General features: G+C 36.8%; 1 long non-coding RNA gene across 1 annotated transcript; it reads right to left on the bottom strand.

Annotated features, from left to right (window-relative positions):
- Window positions 1–7,382: 7,382 nt before the first annotated feature.
- Window positions 7,383–15,780, bottom strand: D16Ertd519e (DNA segment, Chr 16, ERATO Doi 519, expressed). The gene is made up of 3 exons (NR_040474.1): window positions 15,646–15,780; window positions 10,999–11,072; window positions 7,383–7,783 (listed from the first exon to the last, which is right to left on the bottom strand). It is a non-coding gene; the product is annotated as a DNA segment, Chr 16, ERATO Doi 519, expressed (long non-coding RNA).
- Window positions 15,781–20,779: the final 4,999 nt, after the last annotated feature.

Genomic DNA, 20,779 nt, shown 5'->3' with positions numbered 1-20,779 from the left:
TCCATGTGACTCAACTATCCTGAAATAACATCATCAATTACAATAAAATGTTGCATACACCCATGATATGCAAATTGTCCACAAAAATTTAAAAAAGTTTTTAATCATTGTAAAAATATTATTCATATTTGTTTTGGTTTGGGCTTTTGTGGTTTTACATCCAAGAGATTAGAAATCGATAATATTGTTTTTGTTATTATGATTTTATTTGCAGATAATAGAAAACACAACTCAAACAAGCTTGGCTAATCAACATAATTACAGTCTTTTTTTGTGACTGAGAAGTTTTTCAGATAGTTAACTACAACTCAGAACGTATTTCTCAACTTGTCTTTCTCGGTGTTTATTTCATTTAGTGCTAGCATATCACCTCATGTTCCACACTGCAGCCCAGTGGCTTGAAAAAAATCTTATATTCACAATTCTATTCAACATAGAAAAACACTTCTACTACCACCTCCAAATAGATGACCTGAGACACACATTCTGATTGGACTAGTTAAATCAATAGTTATTTTATACAAACTGCAGTATCCTATAGTTCGATTACACTTTATCTTTGTATCTCACACTATGCCAGTTTTCTATAACACGTGATAAACCCAGATACATGACGGAGTATTCATTAAAACAAGATAATGTGTAAACAGGAATGGAGAAATTTAGACATCAAGGATATTTACATTCTGAGCTTAATGTCAAATGTATACATCAAACACATGCCAGAAATAAACTCACACATTCATGGTTAACTGTCAAGGGTACCAAGAACTACAAAAACATTCAATGTTTTGAAAACATTGGCTGTCTGTATCAGAAGATTGAAGTTTCATTTACTTCACTTTCTAGACAAAAGTCATTCCAAAGTACATTAAAAATTTAAAGGTATATCCCCAACTTGACAAACTAGTACAGGAAGATATAAATGAAACCTATATGACATATTGTACCAAAAGCATAGAAGCAAAAACAAACAAAAAATAGATGAATGGGATTATTAGAATAGAAAAGCTACACAACACAGAGAACAATAATAAGATGAAATCTTTGAAAATAATGACTCTAAAAGAAGGATAGTATTCAATATATATGCATATATACATGTGTGTGTGTGTGTGTGTTTGTGTGTGTGCGTGCCATTAAGTCAATAGGAAGAAGAAAGAAGAATTAAAGAACAAATGAAAAAGGAACTAATCTTACTTTAATATTGAGGACTTGTACAGACATTTCTCAAAAGAAGACATACAAATAGCCAATACACATATGAAAATATGTTCATTTTGACTAATTATGAGGGAACTGCAAATTAAATTCACAATGTGATATCACTTAATGCCCATTAGAATGGCTATTATCCAAATAACGAAAGATAAAAAGCACTGGTAAGGACTTAGAGAACGGGAAGCTTTGATCACGGCTGGTGGGAATGCAAATCAGTGTGGTCATTATGGAAAAAAATATAGAAATTTCTCAAAAAGTAAAAATAGAATTATGATATGATCCAGGAATTCTGCTTATGAGCATGTATTCAAAAAAATTAAATAAATTATTTTGGCCAACTTATCTGATGCACTCCTGTGTTCTTTGAAACATTTGTAATAACCATTATATAGAATCAGACTAAATGTACATCCGTTGATAGATGTATAAAGAAGATTACCATAGACATGCGCGTGCGCACATACAGACACACACACACACATATGCATACATATGCACAGGCATGTTTGTCACCTAGAAAACTATTCACAGTAAGAAGTAAGTCAGTCTCTGTTGCATAATCCCAGAGAAACTTATGCAAGGAGAAATAATGGAGGATTATTCATTAAGAAAGACTCTTTATTTACTCATATGAAGAATCTATAAAATTTAAGTTCACAGAACCAAAAACCGAATGAGTAACCAAGGCAGATGTTTGGTAGCTAATAATTAAAAATACAACGTTTAACAAATGAGGAATACATTCAAGCATCTACTTCATAGCATGGTTAATATAGTTAATACTGCATTTTGAAAATCTCTTGTTGAATTATTTTAATTATTCTCACCATCAAAAATTTGAAGTTTATGAAGCAGTGTTTATGTTAATTACAGAACTGAGCTATAAACAGCTGCATAGATATTTCAAAGTATTGCATTGAACTTAAATATATACAATTCTTAATTATCAATATATTTTAACTTCTATTTGCAGCAATATACTTGATAAATATGTGTAGGCATATTAAGAAAGTTTTTCTTTGGGATTATTCAGTATAAGAACACTTCCTAGATATAGTCAGCTAACATCTATGATAGATATCACCAAATAAAATGCCATAGCACTTTCTGTCATCATTAGGAATTCCTGTAGTGCCCTTACTATCCCAAAAGTTACAGCAAGCAGCTAAGACCATCTTCCTCTTTTATCTCCTAAGGAGTCTGGATCCAATGTCTAATACTACTTAACATGATTTGTCAACACGGTTCTCTGCAGCAGTAAAATATTAAATAATAGTATCCCACAGGAACTCTGACTCCTCACTAACAAGAAACAAATGGTTGGTCCAATTGACAGAACTGAGGACATTATTCAGCTTGAAGAGCAGGACCAGAACTACAAAGTAAACATCACAGGTAAATTTATACATTCTTCTACATTGCACTGTTCTGCTGTTTGTTGTCTCATCCACAAGTTATTTCATTTTGAATTGGCTTTATTGGGAGATCTACACTTCATTTTTGTTCTTAAACAGCTACTGTTGACCCTCTAGTAGTGACTAAAGTGAAAGTCTAGATGCCCTCTTCAGGGCATTTAAATGGCCTTGGCATGTTGTCATTTGTTTCCATTTTCAGGGAGGAATTTATTCCATTCTAGGTAGCACATAAAACTTACAAGCCTTTGAAGTGTTTTCTTTGTTTTGTCACCTATAAATTAGACAAAATGGTATAAGTCTCTTCTTTATCCTTTTTTCAAGATGGGCTTTCATTTTCCAAGTATTAGCAGCTCTGAGCTGAAATTGTTTTTTTTTTTTAAATGTCTACCTCATAGTATATAGACTTCAACATGCAAAACAATCAAACTGTTCTGCACATTAAATATGCTTTGCATTGGAACTAACTTTTTCTCTAACCGAGGTTGATATTATAATGACATAAAATGCAGAAGCTCCACAATAAAATAAATGTATATAACCAACAGCCTCAGAAAAGTGTTGACAGAAGGAGAGTTTAAAGTAAAGTTTTACACAATCTATTGACTGCTTTAATGAATTTTTAGGCATTTTAATTTAACAGAAACCTGGAATCTATGTTAAACAGCTAAAAAAAATGTACTGGCTTTAGATTAGTATTTTATATTATGGAATTTAATTTACCTTCAGAACTACTCCTTTAATTATTACCCGTTTGTACCTAATAAAAGTGAAAAATATAATGTGAGGTATAGTTACCTGTTTGAACAGTGAAGTACTCCATTGCTTAATCACAATATAAAACTGCTCTCTGGGAATATTGATGGTTAAGTATGGTTGATTTCAGGAGAGTTGTTGATATTAAAGAACATTAAATTTTGTGAGGAGTGGGATAGTTAAGTTAAAGAACAAGGCAGTAATGGATAAGAATAGTCCATAGTACACTTTCATAATTAATATTAATCTTACTGAGGTCCTTCATATTAAACTGCCCTTAATCCGATTAACTCACAGTGGAAGTCCATACATTTGATCTAGATGGTATTTTGCTTTTCTCTACTGATGCAGTGCTGTGGTCCATTGTTCCTTCATGGAACTGAGACACTCTTGGTAGCATTATGGCCAGTGGCCCTAATTCAAAATTTACTGAAGTCAACGGACCTACAATTTTAATATATAGTAGAGACATTAGAAGAACTGAAAACCTAGATGGCAGTGCTTTGCGTTTGTAACTCAGTAAGTCTTCAGAGTGCCCAGTGGGTCTACAGTGTGCTTAGTATGTCTTCAGTGTACTCAGTAGTTTGCCTTCGTACTCAGGAGACTCTACTGCTCTTATTTGGAGGACCTTTGCCATGAGCTCATCAAAGGAGACATCTTTCATGCGGGAAATAGTCCAGCTCTCCACAGTATATGAAATCAACATCTTCCTATCTTAAACAGAGAAATCTACTGGGCCAGTTCAGCCTGACCTTTTCTAGTGGGGTTCACCGAAAAGTTTGTTTTCGCCATATTGAATTTCAACCTATATCTGTCCCCCTATATAGCCATTGATCCTGTGGGTGCTATAAGAAACTATTGATTCCCTAAACGTATCTACCTAACATATTAATACTTCCCAAAATCTCTCAAGTGCCATTCAAACTTGTGTCTACTCATTTGCATTATCCCCAGACTAAGTGAATAAAATGTCTTTCTTTTGCCTGCTGAATGCTACAAGAAGAAAAGATGCAAAGAATCATAATATCCTGCTCCCTACAAGCCCTTCATACTTTTCAAAAATACAAGAAGCTTATCTAAGTGGTTTGTCTCTTGGTCTCTGCATTAAAATATTCTGTATTTTTCCCCAGCCCTGCTTCATATCCTGGCATATTCAGGGAAGATGGCCAGTTTATTGGTTGGTTGTATATACCAGATGACAAAGCCATCTTCCACATTGTGCTTTTCCACATTATTTAAATCTCATTGATACCAACTCCTGTTGATTCTATCTACAAAATATCTCTTCATCTTTCCACATCAAAACCATTCATAAGAACATTCATAACTACTAGAAAGTCAAAGAAAATTTCCATTTCTTTCTCAACTTCCTGACTAGACCTAGTTTATAAAACTTCAAAATTCTTTCATTAAACAGCCTGATGGTACAGGTGGCTACCACAAAGAATTACTAATGCTGTTAGGCAGTTCCATGGGTATTGTTCTCTTCATTCTCCAATGCCAGAGAAAGTGAAATAAATAAATCCAAATACTTAAATATGGTAGCTGAGTAAGTGCATGTTCAATAGCTCTAACACATAAATGTTAGTATCATAGTAAAATTATGTGCCTTGTATTAAAAGATACAGCACAATCCTCTGAAATTTCTTAATGCAGCAAGACATCATTCGTATAATCTACAGAATATGGGACCTGTAAAACCAAGGTCTAAATATAGATGAAGAGATCTATACTTCCAAGATGTTGCCAAGAAAGAAGCAAACAAAGAGTATATGCTCCCAGATTAACCAGAGATATTAGTAGGAGAATAATAGAGACCAGTCCTTAATCTTTTCTTGTGTGCTACATATGTATAACAATAAGTAGAAAGAAAGCTTTTGTTGAGCTGAAATGGCCTTTATATTTAATTACAAAGTTATTTTACTTAATATATGACACTATTCTGCCATTCATTTTCCACTCACTCTCCATTAAAATATTATGACCTGTCATTTTAACTTAAGAGGATTAGAAGGTGATTTCTAAAAATAGAGCATAGGTTATCATAAGAAGCTTGGGTCAAAAACAATGTGATTGTGTGCTAATATTTTTTGAAACTAAGTATTTAACTCCTCATTTCTCTTTAGTCCAAAGATGATAGTAGATTGATCTGTGCCACTTGTCAATGTCAAAAAGTCACAAAAAGGTTCTTCTCATTCAAATTTATTAAACTAGTGTTTCTTGTATTTTTGTATATTAAAAATGAGCTTACAGTTTTTCAAAATATGTAAAAGGAAAATATTAATAAGGGATGAACATATTCTAAACTATGGTCATTTCTGAATATGCAAATAAGAACAAAATAAACTCCACTTGACCATGGTTGTGATAATTCCACAGCCATTGTGTTATTGTTTTCTGTTAATCAAAAATGGAAATATTTACTGCATGCATAACATATTTGCTCCTTTGCTAAACATATGTTACGGACTCAAACTTGAACAAGATAGAATTCTTGCCATCTTATCAAAACTGCCTTCATAATCTACGAGGAAACATTAACCTATAAAATATTTATTATTTAATCTGTGGTGTGTTCTTCATCCTATGGAAGAGTAAATTGTGTTTGCTGCAGTCGTGAAGGAGCCTGCACAGAAGAAATTGTGAAGGGCTCATCATGATGAAGTAACTGCAAGACAAACCTCCTTCTTATATTTATCCAATTCCCCCATCTTTTCTCCTTGTAGATTTCAATATGACTGTAGAACATGTGTGAGAAATAGAATGGGAGCGAACAGTATAACTCAAGCTCTCTCTCTCTCTCAGGTCCTCTGTCCTCAGAAAGTATATGTCTTTTAATGGTTTATCAGAAAGATTCATACACTCCCTGGATGTAAAACTCAGCTTGATTTCCAGGCATACCAAGGAGAAAAAGGCAACAAATTATTAGTCACAGGCTATTCCACACCACTTATTACTTGTTGTAGTCATTGTAACGTAATGACTTCATGGAATAAAAATAATCAGGAGAATGTGCGTCAATCCCTGTGCTTCTTTTATATCCCTTATATAGACAATTGTCCTGAAATTCTGGGTAATTTAAGCAGAGTGATACGATACCACAGTTTTATGCATAATATTTCAATATATGAAAAAGTTGTTCATTAAAATAGTTTTCATGTTTAGTATTTTGTTAGTAGATAATGTTAAAATGATGAGCATAATCTTGTAATATCTTTGAGACTATGATTATTTCCATCTGGAAGGGATATTAAAAGAACAATAGCTGATTAGTCATTTATTTCCAAATATTCACATACACCGAGAGTCTGATTAGATTTTACTATAATTATCCAGATGTTGAATATATGTAGCATGAGCTTTAAAAATAAAATCAGTGACTGACACTGAATGAGTCAGAGGTTAGGACGGCAGTGGCAAAAGAAATGCCTTTGTAGAGTTGTGTGTTTAATGACACTGACTCTTATTATTGGTCACAAACCTCACCATCATGTGTTAGTATATAATAACTATATACTGGCTCTCTGCCACTGGCTCTCCTAAGTTCCTTTTCTTATTAACTGCTCAGAAATTCTCTCACACAAAAGAGTTTGATCATGCTCAGAGTGAGCCCTCCCAAGAGAACTGTCATTTTAAGCCGTTAATTAAACAGAACATTCTTTTACTTTAGGAGTTTGCAAATGTATTCAATAGAAAATGGAGGGAAGCTTTCAGAAGTCATCTCCTCAATATACTTCCATCAATGTAGACCTATGATGATCTACTCCATTTATTCTCCTAAACTAATTTGAGCCCCTACTTTGCAAAACTACATTAAGTAAAAGCAATTCTAATCTTAATTCTTAAAAATTGTAAGCACCATAACTATCATTTTCTTACTTGGAAATTTGTATATAATCATCTACGGAAGGAAGGAAGGAAGGAAGGAAGGAAGGAAGGAAGGAAGGAAGATGTATATGAACATATACATATTCATATGTGTATATTACATATGAATGAGCCAAGGTCATTTTATTGATATATATAAAATCAATATATGAACAACCAACCAACTATGTACTATTATTTTAATAGGAAGTATCTCTACACATAGAGTAGGTTTTCTAGCTCTTGGGCTTTTGAGAAACCCTTGGATTCTATAGGCTCTGATTTATTCAATGGATTAATCTCTTGAAAGATTAATTATAAGATGACATTATTGGGATGTGACAAAAAGTAGAAGGTAGAGTATGGTCCAAGGAAGTAAACCAGTATGGGCATGCCTCTGGGAAGCTATGTGTTGTTTCTTCCCCTTGTCTTCTCTTTATTCTTCCAGCTTCTTTCTTCAGCAACATGCTGCTCATGATGACCCTCTGCCTCATCATGGACTCAGAGCTCACTGAGGTGGACTGAAACTAGAAGCAAACATAAACAATGCCTTTTTCTCTTTTCTTGGAGACTTTTGTCAGGTGTCATGGCATGAAAATGAACATCTGTTTAACATAGTTTATAAAAGGTAAGGGGAGCATTGTGGAAATAGATCCTTTGCATTTTTGGATCTGCTGCAAAATTCCATGTATCCTCACAATGCTTACAGAAAGTCATTCTGATAGAATGTCTGAGGTGGTTAAGTGTTCTTCTATCTGTCAGAGAGAGGATGTAAAATCCAGCTCTCCCTAAGAATACTTGCCTAGTGGTTTAGTGCTATTAACTGTTGTTGAGAATGTTAATTTCATATGAGGCATTCAGTAAGTACCATTTGGTGTTTAGCATGAACAATAAGAATGAGCAGACAAGCTCCTGACTGACAGCTAAGAAACTATCTCTTTTCACTTGTTGCCTTGTCAATTAGACAGCCTCTTCCTTGACAACCAGTCTAACTTTTTACCATCATGGTAGCCTGACTCTTCTGAATATTCCATAAAATTTCCCAGAAAAACTCCATGTCAATTGCGAGAAACCCTATGACCATGACTCACTAAAGCCACAACCTCTGCTTTATTAAACTACATTTAAGGCATGGCCTTAACTTGTACCATCTCCTTGAGACTTTACTTTGTACATGACAAGCCTTGCTTGACCAGCCTGCATCAATGCTCGATCAGGACTGATTCTTTTGAGGCTCAAAAAAAAAAGTGTGCTTAATGTATATATGTACTCATCATTGATGTAATGAGCAGAAACTGTCAAACTAGCATGGGGGAGGTAGAACAGGCAGTATACCAGAATGCTACACACTTTACCTGGGTAAGCAAGCTATATTTTCCTTTGATAGTTAGTCCAGGACACTTTATTTCCCCATTTGCTGAACATACCTCTCCAACCTATGTCTCTGAATGATCTTTTAATGCCTATGGGTGGCCTTTAGCAAGGGCAGAGAGGATTAAGCTGGCAATACTAATAGCAAACAAAGCCCTTACTTTGCCCCTGTAGGCATTGGATGTGAATAACCCAAGGTTGGCTGCAGAGTCATACAAGCCTCTGGTCCACATAGCTGCTCATGTACTTTGTTCAAAAAGCTGATGAGTTCCAGAAAGCAGCTAAGAGAAAGGCTACGGAGACTGAGAAGGAATGAAGAATTGCTGGGCAGTGTGTTAAAGTCAGTGAGAAACTAAGTCTAAGGAAAGCAAGAGACTGAAGAAAGGGTCAGAATTGCAGATCCTATGCACTGAAAGAGTTACAGAGTTCTACCAAAGGTAAAATTAACATTAACATTCAAAGCCTGGAACTACAATGCTAGCTGTCCAGTCCTGGGTCTTGGGCGTTCACAACCTAGAGCAATAAAACACTAACTGGAGCAGCTAGGGCTAAACGTCTCTTATCTTCAAAAACCTGGCATAATTCACCCTTAGTTCTTGATGCCTAGATTCCAAATGGCTGTTTCTGTGCACTTGGAACTGGGAGTCTCTGATTCAAAGCTATTAACCTTTAGGGCAGTATTCACACCAAGAGCTACACAACTTGTTTCTGCAAAGCTGACCGGGATAACAATGGAGTGAGGAGAGCACAGGCACATAGACACAGAAAGAAAAGCTGGGATGATCTGTGGGTGGGCTGTGCTTTCTCTGATGGAGCATTACCCACTACAATGCAACAACCCAGAAGCTCAGCCAGTTTATCATGCAACAGAGGGAGAGGGTTTAGCTAATATGAGGTCTCTGTAGGGGGCTGCCATCTTCGGTTCTGCAGATCCAGGAAAAGGGAGCTGCTATTTCTAGTTTTCACATACACTGTCAATACCTGCACAAGGACCAGATCCATCAGTTCCCACGAGTTCGAGTAACTGTTAACAACACACATTCATTGACCATTATAGAAAATCAGTCTATAAATGTCAGAGCCCAAGAAAGTCTCTCATTGTATTTTTAAGGAGGAAAAGAGCCCACATTCAGCTCTTTGTCCCAATAGTATGTCTGGAACAACTCATATTTCATATTTATTATTTCTTAAAATAGATATGTTTGCAAGGTTGCCATGGAGATTAATAAAAACCTTAATATTGTTAATATTACAACTGTGGAAATTACATTGGTCAATATATTACTACATTTTTCTCTGAAGAGAAAATATGATAACCAAGACACATAAATGAGTCCTTAATTCAAAAGAAGAATGAAGAAATGAGTTATCATAATGTTAGGACCTGATTTCTAAAAGCTGTTAAGAAAGAGCAGCGAGAGGCCTTTTGTTCAAACCATCTCTAAAATCCTAAATGCAAAAAAACTGAAATGGTATTTCCAAATACTTCCTTCCAAAATCTACCTGGAAATCATTATTAGGCCATTTGTCAGTAGGAAAAAAATATAACTTCACAGTAGCAAAACAAACGTTTCTCAAGAATTCTCACCTACACTTTCATAGAACACATCTAAATAAGTCAGCAGCGTGGGTGGGTTGCTAGGAAATACTGCAGTTTAAAGTGCATATGCGATAGCTCAGAAAACTTGGATCCATCTAGAAAGTAAATTATAAAATTTAAATGGACAAACCTAGCCATGTTTACATTTTAATATACTGCAAAATGTTGTATAGAATAACATACTAATAAGCTTATAATAACCACATGACCTATATTTAAGCTTATCATAATAAAGCAAGGAAGATCTTTTCATTCAACGAGAATATTCCTTGCCATCCCTTGATCTGGTTGCATTTTAAAGATCCTTTAGCTTAAGCAAAAAAGCAGAATGCTTCCAATACGGGGCTCTGAGCACCACAGTTATTTCAGGGGTGTTAAGTTATAAATTAACTAAACATAATTGTTTTTGATCACTTTGCTAAGTATTTCAATTACTAGTCTTCCTTAGAAATTTACTTTCTCCAAAATATTAATATAAAAGGAGGTTCTCTTTAAGTGTATGCCTGGGAAAATAGAAATAGTTTCCTAGCTACCCATTTCGAACACACTCTAAAAATGTGATGAGGAATTCAAAGGTCCAGTTTGAATACAAATAATTAGAATTTTGGGGTGCTGGGAATGACAGTTTGGTCAATGAAGGGCTTGACTTCCAAGCACAAAGAACTGAATTCCATCCCTAGAGCCAACAATAAGATAAATGCCAGAAGTGGTGGCATTTACCTGTAGTGCCAGCTCCAGGGAGGTCAAGTTAGATGGGTCCCTGGGACTCACCGGCCATCCAGTGGAGCCTGCTTGATGACTTCCAGGTCAATCCAAGAATTTGTCTTAAAGAAACAAGATGACAGCTAAAGAGGGAGAGACAAGATTGTCGGTTTTGGTCCACAAGCACATCTACACACATATATTCACAATAGACATATATATGTGTACTTTCAAGATGAACACACAAATAATTAGAGTTTGAATAAACAGAATACATACTCTTTAACTGTGAATGAATAAAGGAACAGATGATTCTCTATCATTCGATGATTTAAATGTATTTTTTTCCCTTTTCATCCAAATTCCATTCTATGGCAAGGAAAATGGATGAAGGGTCCATTTTATAGAAGGCAGTACTTGAGAACCCATGATTCCAGCCTCAATCACCTCTTTAAGTCAATTAATTGTCTTTTAGTCTATAACAGGTTTCAGTGAAGCAATGACTGAGGACATTCATAATGAGGTGCATAAATCCATATAGAAAGCTGATCTGGGGAGCCTTTTCTAACTTACCTGGTAGAAAGCAACAAGAGCTGCAGATTTGCACTTTTATACAAATTTACATGAGCTGTGCATATCAAGTTTGAAGTGTTTTCACAAATATTTAGTTTTACCTTAAGGCATTGACAGTTATTTTGTTTCCTCCTTAATTCAAAATAGTTAACCAAAGTATTTATTTTTCTAAATTAAAATAAAATATGTGAAAGAAATAAGCTTTAAATTTTAAGTTAATTTTATAGTGCTTCTATGGCCTTAACATCATGTCAAGAGTACACAATTATGTTTGTTGAAGACTTGGAACTAATAAACTCTAGGAAACCATTCAGGGTTTGTTAAAAAAAAAAAAACACAAACAAACAAACAAACAAAACCCAATGGTGCCATAATGCTTTGTTGCTGTTATTTCATTGCTGATTTTGAAAACTGTGATGAAGCCCTTTGGAAATCCAGACTTCTGGGTTTCTTGCATAGACTCTATGGAACTCGAGAATAATTTTAAACCTGCACTTTTGTAGTTCATCAACCTCATCTGTCACGTATGTGTCACTGAAATGAGAAAAGCCTTAGAAGGGAGGAAAAAAATTAAAAACAAATTAATGTGGGAAGATGATATAAATCAAGTGGCAAAACCAGGAGTGAGTTATCAAAGGATCTTTCATCAGGAGGGAGCGCATTTGCCTTTCTCACAAGAGGAGCCCATTATGTGTTTTTGTTTGCACTATTATCCTTCAAGAGGCGTATTAAAGAAATGGATTTGTTAGGATTTAGAATGTGTTTCACTCTGATAGGAAAAGTAGTGGGCATCTCAAATTTAATTTGAAAAGACATAAACTTTGAAAGTCGATGCAGACCCTGGGTAGTAATGAGTGCTAAGAAAAACAAATATTATTTTCAACTTAAGACATGAATGAATTTTCCACCCACAAGAAAAATACAGCCATGCTATACTTATTCTATCTGCAGTCCTCAGAATTTATGCAGCTAAATATGGCAATTTGATGTCTCTACTTTGTTTTTGAATAATACTTTGTTTATGGAGAGTGGAATCAAACAATTAAAAAAAAAAGATTGCTTGTGTTTCATGTGTGCGTTCATTCAGGCAAACCACATTGTCATACCAATCAGTTTTAACAGATTCCATTGCTAAGCAATTTGAGGAAAGATAAAAGGTAGGTAGACATTTAAGCATAAAAGAATACTTGCCTTATTCTGTCCAACCAAACATCGTATCTATTTTTCAGTTATGTACAGACACCCATGTTATAATCTTCCAGGAAAGAGAGGGATTGGGCATAAGGATGTTGTGTGCGACAGTGGTGCAATTGTTGCAGAAGGAATGTCTAGCTATTTAATTCATTGTAAGCTACCTCCAAGTAGTATAGTCGGGATATATATAGCGATATACTATAGCGATAGCATGAATGTCCCAGGCTTGAGATCTGTCAGTGACTCCATACTTAGGCAAGAGAGGGTTGGAGACCATGGAGCTTAGGCAAGTAGGTTAATGAGTTAGCAATGGATATCACAGGAAGTTTTACCCAAAAACCAACCTAATTCTTTGCAAGATCCTTAAGGACAGGCTTTCTAGTGGCCCAGGTTAAGGATGAGTCAAAGTGGGAGAGCTGGAGATAAGAGAAATTGGTTCATGGGTAATTTTCTCTGACTAATCAGTGGGGGTTGGGTGTATAGCTTATTACCTGAGAGGTAATGCCTCATGGGTAAATAAAAAGGGTCACATAGGAAATGGTGGCTCTTTACAAAACACTACTTCCAGAACATAACTTCCCCCTCAAGATTACAGAGCAAAGGTAGATGTCAACAGCATCAGTCATGACACACCCCCCACCCCCATCTTTTTCTTCTGCTGTTGGCCATTCCTATCTCTCCTACAAAGATGCTAGAAGAGTCAGACCTACTGTAAAAAGTGGAAGACAGACAGGAATAGGAAAGGAGGACGGCATTGGAAAGGCTTCAAGAAGCCCTACTTGGGAGAATAGAATATGAGCTGAGACTGAACACTTCAAATTATATCAGTTTGGGGGCTGATGATACATTCAGAAAATAAATGTATTCCATTCAAGCAAGAGAAACTGAGTTTGAATCCCTAACAGCCACATCAAAATGTAGGTGAAAACAAAAACAAAAACAAAAACAGGCTTATGACTGTTACTCCAAGGCTGAGTTAGGGGATAAGCCAAGCTCAAGAATTTGCTTAACAGATTACCTGAGAGGAAAAGTTACGGGTTTAGTGGGAGAGCCGGTCTCACAAAAAATATGGTGTCAACTGATAGAGGAAGCCAGATGGCAGACACATTGATCCCTAGCCTCTCATGCTGCCTGGGGGAAGACAACAGCATACACACATGTGCTCTCTCTAGATCGCTCTCTCTCTCTCTCAATCTCTCCTTCTCTCCTTCTCCCTCCCTCCCCCTCTCTCTGTCTCTCTCTCTGTCTCTCTCTCTGTCTCTCTGTCTCTGTCTCTCTCTCTCTGTCTCACTCTCTCTCTCTTTCTCTCATCCTCTTATAAAAAGAACTAAGAGAGAAATGGGGAATGACCATGACTTACCCTCAGCTGAGCAGAGTGTTATTCCTAGAGCCTGACTGGTTTTTAAAACTCTGAACATGGGTGACACTTGAGGCTCCCAGGCAGCAATTGGTCTGGAAGGAGGTAGGGGTGAACCAAGCTATTGAGTGTGTGTTTGAAGCCTTTTTATAGCAGGTGTGCTGTACTGAGTTTCTCTGGCCTGAATAAGAACAAAAGAAAAAAAAAAAGGCACATCTGACATCACAATGAGCAAGCACACACCAGTGATTTTTATTATGTCTCAGCTGCTTAGAATAAGGAGGCATGCTAAATTAAGTGGGTGGTGATTTTTCCCTCCTGGGAAATGCTCCATAAATTTAAACTGTATAAACCTTTGAATTCCTTGTGGCTCATTGTCTTAATCAAGAGCACCACTTAACCATGTTATGGCTGGGGCGATGGCTCATTGGGAAAAAAAAAAAAAGCTTAGTGCCTAAAGTTAAGAACGTGAGTTCTGATCCCTGGCACCATCCAAATGATGGGTACGGGCATGGGATTCTGTAACCCAAAGTTGAATTGGTCAGCTCCAGGTTCAGGAAGAAACACTTGCTTGAAAATTAGGTGAAGTACAATAGAATAAGACAGCTGACCTTTGAACTCTCGTGTCACCACATGCACACCTTGGGCTAACTCTCGCACAAACATACCTGTCCATGTAGGCATGCAACCCAGACACATACACATGCATGCATGCACAGTCTAAAAGCACTGTTTTTGATGACTTGTAAATTTATCCTGTGAATTAATAAGCCAATAAGAGCTCAAAAAAATAGCTCTTCAAAACAGAATAGCACATATTATTCGTGTTATAGAACACCACTATCAAATATGGAAAAAATACATCATAAATTACATAATTAATTTTGTATGGCTGAGAAAAAAAATGGTTCTGGTCCTAAGTAATACAACGCTGATGACTCTCATTCAATTCCACTGTTAGGAAGAGTGAGACCTTTTATCACCACTGGGATAAATTGGGAGTGGAATTGAGTCTGTGTCTTCCGTAATTTTGCAGTAATAGTGTCATTTCTGACATACTTTGTCTCTGTCATCAAGGTAATATGATTTGTTTCTTAATTACATTTCTGGGCAAAGGTAAAAATAACAAAGAGCTACAGCGGTGAATTCATCATCTTCCCGTGTTACAGTGAGCCTTGGTTAGTGCTAAAGGGTACAGAGAAAAGAGGCTCAGCAAGCCAGATTACTTTTGCCTTTCTTCTTCCTTGTCCCCCTTTGCTGGATGCTATTATTATTCGGCCTTCCATAAATTAAATGTAATTACCCTTTAGCTTCCTATTTATTTCTCAGGATGCTGAAGTAAGTAGTGCAGTTTACCAGGAAGCCAGCATAGGTGCATGGGAGGTGGGAGGGATCAAAATATATCCTGACATCTAGATGCCATTATCAAGGTTCGATTTAAACACACAGTCTTAGAGAAGGGACAGTTATGCCTAAATTGCACCACCAGCTAATGGAGACCACCACAGGGACACCAAAAGGCTCATGCACAGTGATTTTTAGAACTTTTCCATTATCCTTTATTCAACAATATTCACAATGTCCATTCTAACCTTCAGTGAACGGTTCTGAATCAGACGCATCATTTTGCCTCTCCTCATGTAGCATCACTCTTGAAGATCCAAGAAGCTCTGTCCTCCTCCCTCAGGTCTCTAAAAGCAGTCACCTCTTCTCGCCACCTGCAGCATAGACAAGCAAGTAACAACTGAGCAAGTGTTCTTTCTTCTCCTCCTCCTCCTCCTCACTTCCAACCTGGAGAGTCAGCTGAGCTCAATCTGGTGGAGCAGGCTGACCTCAGCTGACACTCTCCAAACATTTATTTAGCACCACGCTAGATGCGAATAAAAATACAAATAAATAAAAATAGAGCGTGTGGCCTCCCAACACTGACAGTGTATTAATCCACTTGAGGAGACTCTTGTAAGTTTATTCACACGGAACTGTTATTAGTTGACAAAGTGTTAGCTCCATAAGGTGTTATTACAACCGGTTCCTTAGCAACCCAGTTTCTCCTCCCATGTTGCCGCATGTAGCTGAGGGGAGAGTCTGACTTCCTGGGGTATTGCTCTGCAACAGGAGCTCTGGAGCAAATCTGTCGAAGAATTATAAAGTTGCCCAGCTGAAGCTCTGGAGAATCACCTGCCATCCTATTTCATCGTGTGCCTTTTAGAGAATGGGCTCCCAGAAATGTCCCTTAACAGATATTTCTGCCAACCGAGAGGCCAAGTGTGCACACCTGACCTTGGAGCCTGAAGCTTCAAGAGACTCATTTTCTCATTAAGGGTTTTATTCCCTTTAAAAGCACCATAATGTGGCTTGAAAAACTGCTTTCCTTTAAGCGATTGTTTCCCAGCCTGATGTGCTTGGCAGAGTAATGGCCACGAAACTTAAGTTCAATGGACAATGGTCCTACAGGGCACCATTGCACGTGTTCAGGAGAGAGGACTTTTCGGCTGAAAACCAAGTGGCCCCCTGAATGAAGTTCCCCTTTCCTTGAGAGCCTAGGTGAAAGGAAGCCTAAGGAAAATCCATGGGAAGGCATCATAGATAGGCTATTTATAGGGAATAACTGTACCTCTGTGTATTTATAAGCATGTCCAAATTAGACTATGGCTACATACAGGAATAGGCAAGTCTATTATGTATATATTTGATCAGTGATATTTTTAACACTAAACAGTGAGAAATTAACACTGACATCCTTAAACAGCTACAGCATCTCATTTAGCATGAAATTGCCAACAAATAAAAATAAAATGCAGATTTCATTCACCCTCAAAAGATTATGACCTACTCTATATTTCGACAGAGTAATATTTATAAATTTGCCTTTAAGATGTATGAAACTGGACTGTAATTCCAGTTAATTTTTACTTGTGAACCTAAAGATTAGATAAACAGCCATTACATATAAAGACCGTCTTGCCTTCATTTGTTCTTGTCTCCGGAAAAGTAATGGCTTAATGGTAATGTCAAGAAACCAAGCAAGCCATGCACTAGAGTGGCTTAATGTCATAAAATGTCTTCCACACTAACTAGAATGGGAAATCCAGTACAAGGTTTGGGATGCCTTCATCTCCATGGCTCAAATAGGACTGTGCAAATGTTCTAAATGGTTTGTCCATATTGCCAGTATCACCGCAAGAACAAAAATGACCAGCAGGCCAGGCACAGGGACCAGAAGTAATGGAAGTATTGATGGATTATAAGCCGTGTTATTCTGAGAAGGCCTTGAGGTGGAGTGAAGAATCAAGCCAACACTCATAGACATTTACAATTAAGCTTGAAGCTTCTACCCTACAAAGCTAGAAAAAAAAAAAAGAAGAAATATGGCTATACGTGAATATAAATTTAATTGTACCACAATGAGCTGCTTCTTGTATAGATAATGAAAAAGTAGAGATAAGTGATCAAGTTTACCACTAACATATTAAAACCACCTATATGTAAAAATGAGAAAACAGAACATGGAGAGCAAAAACACACCCTGTTATATATAGACCACTCTAATATATTGACTAAGAACTATAAGCACAGGAAACTATACTGGATAAGAAAAAAGAATCAAGCAAGGATTGCTTGTCTTTTGTAGGGGATACATAGCCTGTGACTAAAGAAACACAGAAAATATACATACCCGCAGCAATATACACACTGAAAAGATTGTAGTTAGGAATATATGTGCATATACATACATATAGCAACATTTAGAAAAAAGAGGCTATAAATTTGAAGGGGAACAAGATGGGATATATCGGAAGGCTTAGCACAGTGGTTCTCCACCTTCTTACTGCTGTGACACTTTAATGCAGTTCTTCTTTTTTTTAATTAATTAATTTATTTATTTTTATTATATATTTTCTTTATATACATTTCAAATGCTATCCCGAAAGTTCCCTATACCCTCCCTCCACCCTGCTCCCCTACCCTCCCACTCCTGCTTCCTGGCCCTGGTGTTCCCCTGTACTGGGGCATATAAAGTTTAATGCAGTTCTTCTTCTTGTGGTGACGCTCAACCATAAAGTTATTTTTCTTGCTACTTTATAATTGTAACTTTGCTACTGTTCTGAGTCACAATATAAATATCTGATTGGTAGGAGACCCACAGGTTGGAGACTGCCAGGCTTCAAGTGGGAAGGGGAAAGGGTAAAATGATGTTATCATATTATTGTCTATGAAAAATCAAAGAAGTAATAAGATATATTAAGTACATGAAATAACCATTATCAAGAAGGTGTCATTGGAATCTTTTGTTAGATCCACTGTGGCAGGGACTTTGGCATAGAAGTAGAGAGAGCTAGGATTCTTGTGTATCTCAAAGAGAAGGGAAAATTTGTTTTCTCAGCCTTCCACAATGGAAATCCCCTTAACGCTGACAGACACAACCAGTTGGTTGCTGGAGATTCTTCCATTTTATATTTTTTTCTGACTGGAACACAGATTTTGGAGTTAAAAAATAATTTTTTTCTTTCCTACATAATATCTTTATTGATTATTTTGTCATGCACCCTGATCACACTCACTTCCCAGTCCTCCCAGGTCCACTCCCACCCTTGTGAACCCCCTCCCCAAAGAAGAAGAAAAAAAATCTGTTCTGCCCATATACTCACTGGAGCATGCTCAAACTCTCAGTGACTGAAAACTGAATCCTTCTTCACCCATACCACCCACCGGAAGCCCTCAATTTTAAAGACCTACCCTTGAACATCCTTATCACAATTGCTAAAGACTATTATTAATGTGGAATGGTCAGCATCCTCTTAATATGTCAGAGTACACATGGAGTCACCCGTGGCTCCAGCCGCATATGTAGCAGAGGATGGCCTTGTTGAGCATCAGTGGGAAGAGAGGCCTGTGGTCCTGTGGAAGGGAATGCTAGGGAAGTGAAATGTAATGACTGGGTGTAGGAGCATCTTCATAAAAGTAGTGGGGAGGGAGGATTTTTTGTAGGGGGGTTGCAGAGGGGAAACCAGGAAGGGGGAAAACATTTGAAATGTAAATAGATAAAACAACCAATAAAAAAAACAAATATATTTAAGACAATAAGAAAGAAAATAGAGGAAAGCGAGAAAATTTTCAGTGAGACGAGATAAGCAGAGATCAGTTTTGCACTGTGATTTGTTGCTAAGAAAGGAGCTGTAATGTTTGCAGAGGCCAAACTAGAGGGGTATATGGAGGACATGAAAACAAAAACTAGATCAGAACTAAGATCAAATGAGTTTTGTCATGAAATGTTCCACAGTGGAAAGGGGCTAAGGTAAAGTAACCAAGTGTAAGGAGAGGATAATTAATTGAACAGTCTAGTTCCTGAGTTAAATGGTGGTCAAACCAACTGATTATTTAATGTGCCTTCTAGAAATTGGTATCCAATTTGTTCCGTGACTTTCAGACCCTAGCTGTCAAATTAGGAAGGAGAATTCTTAAAACTAAGCTGAGTTAGCTGTTGAAGTACACAATACTGCATTTCCAGTGTGATTTTACACTGCCATGATACTAAAACACAGGCTTTAGTTGGTAGGAGAACAGTGATATACTTGATGGTCAAACTGGTCCACAGAAATGTCAAAACTCTATATCCAGAGATCAAGGGATGATCAAAAAAACAAGCTTGTTTAACCTTGAGGTAATGCTGGAGTTGATATATGTACACATTAGGTGATTTGCATCAGATAATAAAAACGAATTCAACAAGATTTAAGTTCTCCTTGCCCTTTACCTTATACAATGGCTCTTCTCCAAAAAGGGCTGATGAGATTCTAACAGCAAGTTCTTATGAGGCTTACAAATCAGCTAAATGGACTTTTTTAATCACTATAAAAATGAAGCATACTAATAGGGATCAGAATACCAATTATTTGATCTAACAATTTTGCCAAAGAAACTATATCACAAACTAGCAAAACCTAGTGTGAACTGATGACAAGAGAATGCATTTGTATCGTGATCATTTGTGGCTTATAAACATTATTAAGAAGTCAAAACATACTTAGTGTTTCACTTCAGCTCCTTCAGTCCTTTCCTCAACTCCTCCAGTGGGATCCTACTTCTCAGACCAATGGTTGGCTGTGAGGATCCGCATCTCTATATGTCAGGCACTGGCAGAGCCCCCTCAGGAGTCAGCTATATCAGGCTCCTGTCAACAAGCGCTTCTTGACATCAGCAATAGTGAATGGGTTTGGTGGCTGCATATGGGATGAATATGCACTTGGCACAGTCTCTAGATATCTTGAAACATACTGCATACCTAATGTTTTTGTGTTTAGTATGTCTAATTTTTCCTCAGTGAAAAAATAAAAACTGATGTGCAAAATTCCTTGAAGTATGGGGAGAAAAAAATCAAGCAAGTAACCATAACATCATAAGGTCTCTGGGTCTGGGAACATAGCTTAGTGGACAATATGCTTGTCACATGACCCTGAGAACTAGCTTTTAGATCTAGCACCTTCATATAAATGCCCGATTGGACAGGTATCACACTTAGAATTCCAGTAAGTAGAAGGCCTAGGCAAATACTTGGAGGAAGTTGTTTAGCTAGAATAATGGTATCTAGGATCTCTAGTTTTAACTAAAGACTATGTGCAATTAATAAGTTTGAGAGCAACCAAGAAAGATTCCCAATATCAGCCTTGGCCCTCTAACATACATCTGTGCAAAGATTTGAATCCACACACACACAGACATACACAC

Source organism: Mus musculus, chromosome 16 (genome assembly GCF_000001635.26).
Source record: "Mus musculus strain C57BL/6J chromosome 16, GRCm38.p6 C57BL/6J".
Classification (NCBI taxonomy): Eukaryota; Metazoa; Chordata; class Mammalia; order Rodentia; family Muridae; genus Mus; species Mus musculus.
The sequence above is the reverse complement of the archived record's forward strand: the minus strand, read 5'-3'. Positions and strand labels throughout refer to the sequence as shown.